The sequence below is a fragment of the Oxyura jamaicensis genome, chromosome 9 (assembly GCF_011077185.1).
Source record: "Oxyura jamaicensis isolate SHBP4307 breed ruddy duck chromosome 9, BPBGC_Ojam_1.0, whole genome shotgun sequence".
Classification (NCBI taxonomy): Eukaryota; Metazoa; Chordata; class Aves; order Anseriformes; family Anatidae; genus Oxyura; species Oxyura jamaicensis.
This window is the reverse complement of record NC_048901.1, coordinates 3,755,242-3,769,671: the sequence shown is the minus strand read 5'-3', so window position 1 is coordinate 3,769,671 and position 14,430 is coordinate 3,755,242. Positions and strand designations below refer to the sequence as shown.

At 41.1% G+C, this 14,430-nt stretch overlaps 1 long non-coding RNA gene across 7 annotated transcripts in view; it reads right to left on the bottom strand.

Moving 5' to 3' along the window:
- The window catches only part of LOC118171654, a 173,333-nt gene extending 159,985 nt beyond the window's left edge, over window positions 1–13,348 (bottom strand). For all 7 annotated transcript variants that reach the window (XR_004753305.1, XR_004753301.1, XR_004753300.1 and 4 more), the window contains exon 1: window positions 13,254–13,348. This is a non-coding gene — a long non-coding RNA (uncharacterized LOC118171654). The remainder of the gene's footprint in view (window positions 1–13,253) is intronic.
- Window positions 13,349–14,430: the final 1,082 nt, after the last annotated feature.

Sequence of the window (14,430 nt, the reverse complement as noted above, 5' to 3'; positions counted from 1 at the left end):
ACTGCGTAGCCAGCCCATCCACAAGAGCGTTATGCAATATTTTTTTGCATATATTCTGCGATATGTTGAATTCATGGGCAAAAGCGAGCTCTGCCATGTTTATCTCTTGCAGCTTGGAAGGCAATTCCTTCCAGCTCATAAAAGCAACAAAGTAGAAAGGAACGCTAATCTTTATTTTGCTCCCTTACAGAGGCACACCTTTCAGAGACCCTCCCTTCGGTCATCCAGAACTCACAGGAAAGGAAGGGACGAGGACAGGTGAGAATTTGACTGAAGATTTTTTAGTTTTTATACTTTTACTCAAGAACACATTTATTGCTAATTTAGCCCCAAACAATCAATTCAAAAAACTATCTAATCTCAAGGTGAGAGCAGATACATATTTTGGACAGGTTTTGAGGATTTCCTCAGCAATTTTTTGGAAAAATCTGGCCATACTGCCAGTGATGCTCTTAGTCTGTCTTCTTTATGGGGTTGCAACGTTAGTCAGAACCCTAAACCCACCTGTGGAGCCAACTCTACTGCCTGACTAGATTTGAATCTACATCTTTCGGGTGAGTACTGCAATGTCTTTATGTCCTCTGAAGCTGTACAAGTGTTTAAGTATTCATTTCACACTGCTAGCACTACAAAAAAAATCTTTCCCTGACCAGAATAAGGTATCTGTGAGCCCTTTATTGCTCTCCCATGCCTTTTCCCAAGCCTAAAGGAAATTAAATGAAGACAAGTCTCAACCAATCTCATAGCCACCTAAGGAGACAACATGCCAATCTGAACTGCACCTGGAAAACAGCACAAGCTCATTGTTAGAAGTCTGTATTTAAAGCGTTTAGTTCACATTATGCATGGCAGGTTTGAGTTCACGTGCACTCATCCTGAACTTTATGCTTCTGATAGGGAAACTTTCAGATTTCATAACGCTTAAGACCAGAAGACTAATTCTGATGATATTCAAAATACTCAGTGTTGTGGTGTGCCATACAGGTCACTCGCTGTTCTTCACCCAAGTACAACTCAATTCCCTCTACCCTGCCCCACACTCCAATAGCCTTCATCTCACTGACTTCCCAGGTTAAGCCCACACAGCCAGCTGAGCTTCAGGAAGGGCAAATAGTCAGATATGCACAACGTAGACATTGCAAAAATATATTCCATTTCACCAGATTTTGTATCCCAGTATTTGCTGTAACCCTTCTCTCCAGTACAACATGAAGAAACTCCTCAGGGGATATTATACAAACAAATGGCATCCAGCAGCAGAAAAATAATCCAGATCATCCCATCAAATCAGCAGTTTTGGAACTAATCAGCATATAGAAATGCTCCTGGGGAACTTGGACAGTCTCAACAAATCCAGAATTTCCCAAGCTGAATTGCTCATAGGAAATATTTCTGGAGTGAGAAATTGAAATAGTTTCCAGAAAGCCTTGGATATTACCTGGTTATTTATATATCCACTGCTTAGACTTGTATGAACTGGTAACTGCAACATACAACATAGACTATGCTGCTGCTGTTCTTAATTCTGCTTTTACACACTCATTCTGGAATTAAAAATGAAAAAATGAGAAATATGGGACTCGAACCTTCCCTTACCAGATTTGCTAAGAGGATTCTGAAGCACAGCAGCATGTGTACAGGAGGATCTGCCCTGCTGAGCGTATCACCATTGCCATTCAAATCAACAACTGTCAGAGAACAAGTCATCAACAATTACATGTGAGAGCCAAATTCCGCACAGACCTCAACAGCTACAAGGTGGCTGATCAGAATTAAGTCCTGTGAACTCAAAACAGAAAAGATTTTGCTCACGCTAGCTTTCATCAGAAGCACAGAACTGCTACCTGGCTATTGATTAGTGTTTTTTTTCACATTAATTACATCCACATTCAGAATGGTAGGTATTGTCAAAAATAAAAATGGAGACAAGTCGCTGGGAAACGGTCTCAAGCACACCAACAGAAGAGCACTGAACAAATCAAAACCTTGCTGAGGAGTTCTTGACATAGCTGTCCTCAGCAGAGGCTACCAATCATGTTGCATACTATACGTTGCATAGGATACATATAGACAGAGCACAAATAGAACAGCCCCAGTAAGACACGCAATTACTTTTGACACCAGCAATAGGTTTCCTGGATTTCTTCAATGATTTACAACCAGAAGAAAAAAGTCTCTCACATTCAGACATGGAAAAAAAAAAAAAAAAAAAAAAAAAAGAATCAATTTGCTCAAGCTTATTTGAACTGTGCTTAGCCACAAGCTGTCCTTTCTCATTACATCATTCCAGCTACTACCAGGCAGAACTTCAGCTGCTTTCACACAGCAACTATAAACCTTTCATTTTTTCTACTATCATTTAAAATATTAATCATTTCCCTATTAAACAGCAAAGATAAAAGACTTTGGCCCTGTCTGTCAAGAAACTAAACCATACCCGGGAAAATTAAGTTGTGTTTGTGTTCCATTTAATTTTATTGCTTCCAAATGCAGCCGTTCGCCAATAGGATGTACTTCAACAGGAAGATAAAACCCAGCACACGTTCCTGAATGTATAGAATGCATTTGAACATAATTAATTGATGAGAGCTATAATTAATATGCAAATAAATCAAGTGTGAGCATCCCAAAAATGTATGAAGTAATACTAGACATGAATTGGCTTCATACCCTCAGACATTTGTTCCATTTAAAGAAATGTTAGTCATGTGGTAGACTCGTGATGGCCCAAAATGTCCCTGACAGTCCGGAGTGCAACGGTTTTCACAAGTAGCACGTGCAGGTAGGACTTATTTTACCACAGTAGCTTTATAATAAGTTGTTGAGAGTTCTGTGTCAAATCGGGAATGAATTCTCCTGCCAATGAGAAAAGCAAGAGTCCCTATTTAGTTTCTGCTCAGTACCGTGACCAGCACGTGATTTGTATATGTCCATACTGGGGACTGCTCACTGGTAAAAGGATGCCAGAGTTAGTGGTAAATAAAGCAGCAGAGTACCAGAAAGCCTCCAGCTGAAGCAACTCCACAGTTAGCTGCCACAGCTACAGTGCCAGGGTGGCCTGACTGCTGCCGGTACTTCGGCAAGTTCTCACAAAGCAGGGTACGACTGCTCCCCAAACGGCGCACTCTGCAATGGAAGCATCCCGACCGCATCCTTTGATCCGACTCCCCAGCAAACTGCAGCAAGCTGGAGCAGAGGCGTTATGAGACAGGAACAGAATCTGGTAGAAAGAAAGCCAGCCCACCGCAGTGTAACTTGATGCAGCCACATCTTACGTACAATGTAGGGCTTTACACATGCACACACAGACATTCCAAAGGGGTACAACAGCAGTGGGAAAGGCTCACATAGCATAATAGTTAAGGACTGGTAAATGAAACTTCGAAGTGGTATGTTCTAAACAGAGAGTCGCCCCACGCAACTTGTAATTAAATTACAGTACTTCGTGACATGGGATGTTGCAGATACCAAAGTTTATGCAAGTTTTAGGGGAGACTGCACAAGGTAATGGAAGAGAAATCCCAAAAAGTTCCCAAAGCAAAGGACACAGCTCTGCCCAGGAAGTCTGAGTTGTCAATAGTGGCTGCAGGAAGTACTCTTACATACTTGCCCTATTCGGCAATTTTTCCAGCCAGTTCTGGTCACTGTTACAATGACCAAGCTGTACCTTTAGTCCAAAGCTGTAGAGCTGCTCTGCTGCTCACATCCTCACAGTGGCATGGTCACAGGGCAGACCATCATAATGTTAGTTTTGTTCAGCATAATGGACCAGAGCTGCAGAAATGCATCGGTATGAGTATCAACAGAGTTCAGACCTAGAGTAAATTAGTGAGTGTCCAGAAAGCCAGGAAAATTAGCCAGTGCTAAACTCAGTCCTGCTGTGACCAGATGGTTTCTGGCATCTCAGGGAAAAAAAAAAAAAAAAAAAAAAAAAAAAAAGGTGGATTTCAGCCATAAATACACTGAGTTTATTAAACATTGATCAGTAGGAAGCATTGGAGATATCCAGCTTTGATATAGTAAAAGCACAGCACCCCAACCCAGTATTGTTCATGAAGTGTAAGCAAGAGATCATTTAAAATAACACCACAGAAAGCAAAAGTTTAGACGTTAGGTGAGGTGTTTTTTTTTTTTTTCCCTATTTAGTTGTTTGTCTTTTTTTTGTTGTTGTTGGGGGGGGGGGGGAGGGCAGGGGGAGTTTATTTTTTGAGATTTAGAGTAGGGATTTCAGACATTCCCCATGCATAGTTTCTGGAAAGTATGTGTTTAACACCTTGTTGACATTTCACAGCTTTACCTGAGCAAATACTTCAGGCTGTTGGTGATTATTTACTCTAAAACATACAACTACTACAGAATATTTAATTTCAGTAAGAGTGTTCAGGTGAGGAGACCTGAACAGGGCCCACACTACAAAACACTACAGGTAGCTCAATATAGCACACACAGAAGCCTCCAAGCATTGAGAGCTGAAGGGCAACATTTGGACCTTGATGACAGGTAGCAATCCATGGGGCAAAGAACATTGCAAGCCATGCCTACAATTAACAGCCCCCAAAGAAAATTTGGATCAAAAATTGAGGTGCTAGTAAAGACCTTCACAAACAGCCTTAAGATTGAAAACACATTTGCAATCCCTTGCTGTCATCATTACGCCTTGTTCTGGTATGACACCTCATGCAGATGTTTCTAAAAATGCGTATTTTGGAGTCTTCTCCTGAACTCTAAGAAGCAAAAGGCCTCTATTAGCTGCTCTTCTACAGGCAACCAACAAAAGCACTACACACTAGGTGCTTTACCACCTCAAATCTAAAACTCTTCCTCCTTGCCTTCTCCAGCTTTCCATATAAAGTGCTGATTAACAGGCCCACTTTAGGAAGGCAGCAGCCAAAAGGATTACCCTTTCTTTTAGGCATCGCTGGTATTGCAGTATCTAAAATCAATTAACAAGCTGTGTCTATTAAGAGACCCATGAACAGAAAGCTGCTTGGACTTGCCTCTTACCAATTCTTAGCAAGAAGAAAAGAACAGTAGTGGGAAGCTCTCTTTAACAGGAGAATTTTCTATGTATTAAATTATTGTGTTTATGCCACAGAACCAACCCTTTGTTTTCCTACAGAAAAGAAATATTTTCTTTTTCTTACAGTAAATCATGCACACACTATGCAACCTGGCCTTCTTTTCAGGGAGCTGACTGCATTTGCATAAACAATAACAGTCTAATGTTTATCAAGTCATTAATTCTTCATGAAAGCATACAGCTGTATAAAAAGGCTTCTTTTATGCTTCAAAAAATCAAGTGTAAGTGTTATTAAAAAAAAAAAAAAGGAAGTAGTTGCATGATTGTAGATCTTGGAGATTAAAGATCATCAGGGCTAGCAAATAAAGCAATCAAAATGCAGAAGATTTATGGAGAATTTTTCACTGAATTGTTACTTGTTCCTTATTGCAAGGTGTATTTACATACAGATAAAATTCCAGGTCATAAATAATACAACAGAAAGTTGTTTTTTTTCTAATTTAGCTAATTTCATAAAAGACTTGCAGTGACATTATAAAAATATGCTCATCTACAGCTTCTATAATTGAATCAGACTAGGTAGAAAAAATTACCTCTATGTTTCTTCTTCTTTGGTCTTCCCTTCATTACATCCTCTTTATTGTAAAAAAGAGTACCACTCTGAAAGTGTACAACAGTCTTTAGAAGTAATTAATCCAAAGCCTTATAACCGGATAAGGTGCAAGTGACAGACCTTTACCACAAACTTTACTCTAAAACATTTAGATTTCTCACACAACATTTTTAGACGCTGGAAGTTATTCTTTCAGTGAAATGTTGAAGGGGATGTGGTTCAGAGGCAAAAAAAGTGAAAACATGGTTCTGCCACCAATTGCCACTTTATTGCTGGAGTCTCCTGCTTCACTGAGTGCCTGGGAGGCGCGCACACACTCCAAACACTAACCTGTATGTCTAGCTTAGTGTTTGATACTAGATGTCTAATGTCCAGAATGCCTCCTGACAATAATAAAGAGCCTCAACTTACTGGTCTGGCATTTCCAAGGGAAATGGAGACAGTCTGGGATAGAATTTGGCTCCTCCCAGGTGGAGGCAGTCTGGTTATCACTCAATCACAGGGTACCTCCAACATAAACAGGAGATAATCAAACAGAAAAGGCAAAGACAGCAAATCCTTTTCTGCCATCACCTCAGGATTTAATGAGAAGTCAAGCAGTCCCCTCTTTCTCATATTTAAATAGAAAGACTTCAGGCCCGCCCTAGAGGCCATTAACTTCTCCACCTGCTTCAGTTTTTCCCCTTTATCATGTAATATATGTAGTCCAGCTTCTGACCTCCTTGCTCATGTTGAATAGCACCCCAGCATATGCCAGCACAAATAATTCATGATGGATGGACCCTGAAGCAAACACACAGCCCCACTGGCTACTACACACCAAAGTGTCTGCCCACGAGTGCTCTATTCTAGGAGAAGTACTGCAAACTTCCACTCTGATTTAGCCAGATTACTCTACAAAGGCTTCTTTTGAGTTCATTAGGGCTGCACACGGACGAATGACACTTCAAAGTCAAGATGGTTACAGCCAAGCCAATACAATTAATACTTTGCAATCCAAGAAATCCATATCTCAAAAAAAAAAAAAAAAAAAAAAAAAGTCTCCAGACAGCATGAAAAGTCATAAGATAAAGGAAAAAGACCATGTTTTCCACTTATTTTATAAAAGGCACTAAAGCTTCTTCTACTAGCAATGAGCAATTGCCATAAATCTAAATGAAGAAAGCCTGTTCACTGAGCAAAGACAAAACCAGTGACTGTACATCACAGCAGAAGAAGGATCTAAAGATCAAAGGGTAAATACCATTTCCTGCAATGTGTTTTTCCAGAATACAGCTTACTCAGCTCCTGAGTAGCTTTACAGTAGAGGAAAAGCTATGAAAGGAGGCAGTAGCATATGCTTAGGGTCTGGTAAATAAACACCCAGACACACACAAAAAAGCCATGCTTATGTAGTGGAATCGATGTCTGTGGCTATACAAAATGGCCCTGTTGTATCACTTATGTTCCTCTCCCATATTAGCTCTTAATCCAGGTCAAATGACAAGCTTTGCTATGGATTCAAACTCCTAACCACATGCTTTGTTTTGCTGCGAAGAGCAATGCTTACTTCATGGCTCCCGATGGCCTGCGGATAAAGGCCCCTTCACTACTCCATTCACAGCACAGCATGCAGCTCTCTCCCGAAATCTAAGAAATACAGTGCAACATTATGACTGTACAGAGTGAAAAACACAAAAACAGCTACAAACACAAGCAAGCAATTTTGTAAGAGCTTTTTGAAAGGTTTCAAAAGTCCCATCTCTCACAAATAAACTCTTTCTCCTCACAGGGTTATTTCCTTTACCGGTATTGATCATTCCTTTGTATCACAACGCCTCCAGGTTCTCCTAAGAGGTTCTTACAGAGCACTAGGGACTGCAAGGGCTATGCATTCTAGTGAAAATGCAGTGAAGGGCAGAGCAACAGAAATCTGGAGCCCCTCACATACAAGCTCAACCTCTCAACAAGACATCCAACACAGCAGCTCTCAGGGACAAAGACACGACTCTGTCGCAAAGGGAAAAGAGGGGGTAGGAACAGACTTGCTGCTGCGGGAGGGTTCAATGCCAGCACTGGCTTTCAGAACAAACACACAACCAGGTGCTACAGCTTTTGGAGACTAGGAAGTGAGACACTCAAAAACTTCCACATCTCCTGGCCCAAGGGAGAGTCCCTGAGCAAGCACCTGCAAAGGCTGAACACCCAAAGGAACGCTGATGGGGCAGGAGCTACAAGGCACGGCTCAGTACGGGGCCCCCTCACTGTTAGGGCCACACAAGCTGATCCCTTGGCCATACAACCATGGTTCTGCAGTCAGAAAGAGGGCATCCCCCAAAATACCAGGCAATCAGCTATTGCCATGTGGTAACTGTGGGTGAAGCCTAACTTCTTCAGACAGTGACTAGTGTAGCCAGCCCAGAGCAAAGGGGGCTCCTTTGTTTTTCCCCCAAAACAAGGGCCTGACTTTTTTTTTCCCTGACAGCTAGGGACTGCCCTCCTTTTTGTTCAGGAAGCCAAGGGCTAGTATGTTTCACATTCTCCTGACAACCAAGGCTCTACTGCAGGTTCTCCTTACTCAAGAAGCAGATTAATGAAGAGTTGGCTTCAGGCAGGTCTGAGTGAGACTCCCACCAATTTCAGACAAGGCTTGAAGACAGGGACAGTATTTGTCCTTCTTTATCTTTGTTAGAGGACCTAGAAGTGGTGAAGACCTTTCTTGGCTGTTCTTCGCTTTATGAGCTACCCAGACACTTAGGGCTACAAGCAGCCTCCCCAGATACTCCCCTGCAAAGTCCTTGCAGGCAGCTGGTGCAGCAGGAAGGGGAGCTGCAGGGCTGCACCTCTGCTGTCCCTCTCCTGGGAGTAGGATCTGCACCCACAAAGAACAGCCAAACCTCTCAACCGCTCCTACTTTTGGCACTTCACAGGCTGGGGAGCCACATCTCTCTCTCAACGTAAACACATGCCCTTGCCTCAGGAAGCACAAAATGCACCCCTCTGATCACTCCTGTTCGTAAACTCTACAGAGATGGACTGACTTCACAATAATCAGCCTTCCTTTATATGCACACCACGGTTACCTCATATCAGAACACCTCTCCTCCTCCTCCAAACCTGTGATAAACAACAGCCTGCTTGCTGCTAATCCAGGGGCTTTGGTTCTTACTCCCAAAAGCTCTGTCCTGCAGGCCAACACATCCTTTATTCTCACTCAGGAGAAGCAGGGTGGTTGCCACTAACAGTGTCTGTTCTATTGCCAAAATGGAAACCACTTTGTCCTCACACTGAACTATACCAGTATATTTAAATACCTTCTGTCATGCAGGAACCTATTCTTTGTTTTACATAGCAGCTTCCAGTCCAATGGCTTTCATCTGCAGTTATTTTAAAGGCTCCCCCTATACCCCCCCAAAATCACAAAAACTGAGGAAAAATGGTGAAATTTCCGCTATATTAAAATGCCAAACAAATGCAAATTACAAAAAGGTAAAAATATCTCTAGAATATCACAAGTACAATCAGGTTTGGCACTGCTTCCTTGTCTAAATCTAAGGTTCCTCTTAAGTTATAAGCATCTTCAGATACTATTTTTAGTATCTTCTCTGAGCATTAAACAATTCAGTCAGCCACTTACCTCTAAGCATGTGAGTAGTCCCACTGAAATGCAAGCTAATTTCTTTCTGAATGCAAATTATCCGTAGTTCTCAGAAAGCCATTCAAATTGTATTTAAATGCAGAGGACCTTTCTACCTGCAAAAATCTGAATGTAAACAATTTCCTATTGAAGTTTACTGCATGCGCTTCAGGTAGGTAATAATGTTGACACTCATTGGCTTAGTTTTTTTTTTTTATTTTATGGAGAAAATGTGCAGAAAAACTCACTCCATTTGCCGATCCTTTGGGAGATTTTCATTACTGGCCTTATATAACAGCAATTGAAGATAGAAACAAAATATTATTTAACAAGGTTTTATATGACAGCATAAAGAGTGACTGCTAGCTGAGTGTTGATTCAGACATATTTCTGCTAGGGTCACTTCCCTGCCAAAATATACTTCCAATAACCATACATAAATTTTATTTTTAATAAATAACCACTAAATGGTTGTATAAACAGAGTAAACTGTGGGTAACTGTAGTTTATAATGAGCATCTGTTGTAGCAACATTAACAAATACCTCGCACAGACTGACTCCGAGTCAGTGCCACCATCACTAGCTTGTTGGTTGGTGGCAAACCAAATGATGTTGGAACACATCAGTGGTTTCCCCTAGTGAGAAATCTACATCCTCACTACATCAGCTTTCACACTCCTGAAGTATCCCTCGTGTTTCTACTTTCAGATGTTTGGCTTTGGAAAGCTTAAAACTTATAAAGGAATAGTCACTGACCCAGAAAGTCACTGTGGCAAGACTGTTCCTATACCCTGCCCAAAACATAAACACATAAAACACGCTTATATGGAGGCAGTGTGTTCTGAAGTTTGAAATAGGAGTCTAGGATTAAAAAAAAAATTAAAAAAAAAATCAGCTACCAACTCCTTGTGTGACCTTGGGCAAGTCTTTCAACACTCCTATCCTTCAGTTCCCAAACTGTATAGCTAAAAAAAGTGATTGAAGGGGCCTTGTGAAGGTTATTGATTGATTGCTGCTTGCAAAGCCTGCTGAGATGCCACTGGGAAAAGAATTAAACTGTATGTGTTTAAAGAATCAATGTACATTGATTCTTTATCAATGTAATTATTACATTATTACTGAAGTAATGGTAAATATATTGTACAAAAAAAAATGAAGAAAAAAGAAATAGAAAAATAGTTGCAGATCATTCTGCAGATGGTGAATTATATGCAGTAGAATATACCTGATCCTGTAGCAGTAAAGTTGAGGAAAGCAGGATGAGACCCTTTTGTAAGAAGGGGTCTGAGGCCCAGGGCAGTGAGCACCCAGAACTAGGCACCCTCACTATTGAAGGGCTTAGCTGGGACCTGCCCATTTAAGTCTTCACAATGGCAACCATTCATGAAATTTTCTTCAGGTAAGTCACCCAATTCCTTCAAAAAGCTACCTTGTAATTTTCTTGTTACAAAATCAGTTCTATTTTTATGCTTTCATCAACCACATGTATGTTTAGGTAAATTCTGATTTCCCAGCTATGCAAATGTAAGAGGCATTTTACACTTTTCTTAAGTACTGACACATTTACAACTGCAATTTCTCTAAAACGTCATTCAACCAAGATTGATTATTTGCTGCATAGTGAGCAAAGAGAAAGAAAGGAGCTGTCAAGCATTCTTGTTTTTCTTTTTAGAAAGGAGGAAAAAAAAATAGGCTTATCTTTGGAAAGACAGACCTTTTAATAAAAAGATGAAGCGAGCATTGAGCAAATAGTATCAGCATATCTGGAATTCCTCATAATAATGGAAGAAATATTTAAGATGACAGAGAAAACCTTATGGGTTTTCAAAGGCTTCAAATGCATTTGATTGAGTGGGTCTTCTACTGATGAGACTCCATTTATTTCCTGCAGCTTACAGGTGCATGTGGTCCATTTGCATGATGCATTCAGCCTATTGCCCCTCCAAAAAAAAACTAATCAGGCCACATTTTTCTTGACTTCCTCTATTTCTCAGGCTGCTTGCATCTTAAAATAGTAGTCATTACTATCTCCTTGTGGCCATTGTATTTTTCCACCACACATTACCAGTAAATTCTGTCAGCGTTTTGTTATTGGTGTACTCAATTATTATATAATCAAGATTTGCAATAAGTTACATGGAATGCAAAGGTGCCTTTCCTCAAGTATTTCTCTCTCAAAACCAAGTAACAAAGCCACCTTGATTCCCCGTGACTTGAAAAACTTGCAGTAACTACTATAGAATAACAGGATTATTTTCACTTTTACTGTTAGAATCCTTGTAAAACAATGGCCAAGGAGCAGGCTCTAGTACCTTTACTGACAGAAAATAGCAATGAAATTTTAGAGTCATCCAATTCACTTTGACAACTTGCAGAGTAAGACTATTAAATTAACCACGTCACATCTATGACTCCAAAACAGAAACCCCAACATATGGTTTGACACCTTTCCCACTGCTGCTGGAAAATGTATGTATTTACTTATTAAGCTTAGACGGTTAAATAGATTTATAGACTGTTCTCACAGTAATAATGAAAAATCGTCTCGAATCAATCAAGAAATGCTATATAGCATGTTTCTACAGACCCAGATATTATCCAGGATATGGGCATTTACAGCATAATTGTCCCACTAAGCCAATAACATCACCTTTAAATGGAGCTGACAGTTCTTCCCATCTGTGGTAAGAACTCAGTCTGCTTTACAGTAAAAGCTGTAGTATGAAGCTCACTCCCTCCACCTGTCTCATGCAGAAACAGCCAAAACATGCTGCACTTACAGTTTTGTTAAATGAAGTCATGTCCACTGGGGACTGAACAGAAACTATTACACCTCTTTTGCATAGGAGCATATAGCTGATATGGGGCCTAACGCAGAGCTATATAAACAAAGAAGAGCAGCCAACTCTCAGTATTTGACCCTGATTTTATATAATGTATCCAAAGATAGATTCACTGAAACTTAACAAGGATTTTGTATTCATTTTGCCTTTTTCATGGATTGCTGTAGCAATGCACTCAATGGCTATTATGCTTAGCTAAGTTTAGAATATTACGTCTACTTCTGAAGTACACTGCCTCTTTCCAACTCTAAATAAACCACTGAAAGGCTTTAGGAAACTTTTCAGTATTAGTGCACACACAGCCAACTTGTAGCAACTGGAAAGGGGTTTTGCACTGTATGTTTGATGCAGACTATGGGCTTTAGACAAGGCCAGGATGGCAGCATTTATCTTATTTTTTTTTCTTTTGATGGTGTTTTTCTTTATTTTTAATAGAAAGAATTTTTAAGTTCAGGAGATCCTTTCTCACTAGCAATATTTGAAAATATCTTTAACAATCACCAGAAAAACAGCAGGGAAGATGGAGGCCAGCACAATTGCTAAGAACTCTGAGCTGCCCAGGCCAAGGGGCAGCACCCCTCCTGGAGCCACATTGCACTTATTCCCTAGACCCCTACAAAGGAGGAAATGGGGAAGTAAGTCCTTCAGTGCAAAGATTTATCTCATGTTTACTGTAACAAGACAGAGGAATCTTACTATCTTGTTACAGCACAGTAAAATTCCTGCACAGCTTTTACCACCTCTCTTCCACAGCAGCTTTCATAGGACCACAACACCCTCCTTCCACCGCCCCAGGCTGCAGCACACCCACCCATCCCTCACAGGTGCTTCCAAAATCCTGATTACAAGCACAGGTGGACCTCAGTGCACTACAACAGGAAGAGTTTAAATGCTACAACCTGTGTGGATACAAAACACCCTCCCTGGTCCTAGATAGGATTGTTTGAAGTACTCATAGCTGGTTAAGGCTCCTTAAGAAATGCAAAAGCACATTTATGTCTTCTTTTTACGCTTCTATTTTTCACATCTGTACATTGCTGAAATAGAACAACAGCTTTAAAGTCTCAGCGTACAATACACATAAGAAAAATAAGTCAGTGCTGAAGCTGAATCATCACTAACACTCCCCACACGATCAGCAATTGCAGCCTTGAACTCACCTGCACGCCAGCAGCAGCAGGGGGCTCCGGGGGGCTCTCCAGGGCCAGGCCTGGGCGGCTGCAGCACCCAGCACCTCTGTGGGGCCGGGCCAGGAGGCCTGCCCATGGGCCCAAGGCTGGGCAGGACTGTAGCTGAGCTAGAAAACAGCCCCATTGCAATGCCCTTCAAACAAAGAACAAATGCCCCTGGTGTTGGCTTGAATAGGGCTCCTGGGACCATAGGAGGTGTTTGAGAGGCCTCAGGTGAGGCCGCTCAGGACAGTTAAGGCCCTGCCATTAGTTGTCTGCCACAGGACCTCCCAGGAAGCAGGTGTGCTGGCCTGGGCAGTCTCACCTTCAGCTTCCAGACCTGTCAACCATCTCCTCAGAGTTTATAATGATTCCTGGTTTTAGAGCCTTTTTCCTCTTCCTCCCCCTCTCCTCCAAATAACCTCACAGTTAAGCCCAATTTTATAGGCATTGTTTAAGCCTGATAACTAACTCATGAATTTGACATTGAACAATTGAACATGGAGTCAGTTATGAGAAGTGGGGAGCTGGAAAATACCTCTTTGGTTGTACAGTGTGTCACATACTAATGGAAAGTCATTCCCAAAAGTTTTCTGCTCTTTGAAACCATTCAAACCATGAGGCTTTCACTATTTCTCCTGGGAGGTAACTCTACACTACACTGTATGAGGAAATGTTTCCTAATAGTCGGCCTAAATTTTCTTTTGCTCAATTTCATGCTTTTATTCCTAATAATACACCCTTCAGCCATCCTAAAAATCCTCTCTCTTCTGAATGTTTGGACCCTTGCAGTATGCTAGACAGTTCACATATCCTCTTTAGTCATTGTTTCCTCATTCAGATATTTCTTTTGGAAAATAAACTTGGCAGAGACCAGAAGACAGCTCTATTACCATCAAACCTCCTGTGAATGCAACTGGAAAAAGAAAAGATCCTCAGTTAAGTACTTCAATGTGCAAATAACACACTTTGGAGTTGACAGCAATCCCCAGAGTAGTAATTCTCAGAAGCTCTTTACGTGGAAATCTTACGCTAGAATGGAGAAAGAGCTTGAACCAACTTAGGAATCGAGAAGGATGATGGTGTGTTCTCATCACTAAAGCACATGTATTGGATTATCTGAAGCTACTTCTGGCTCTGCCATCAAACTACTGTGTGGTCGGTCTCC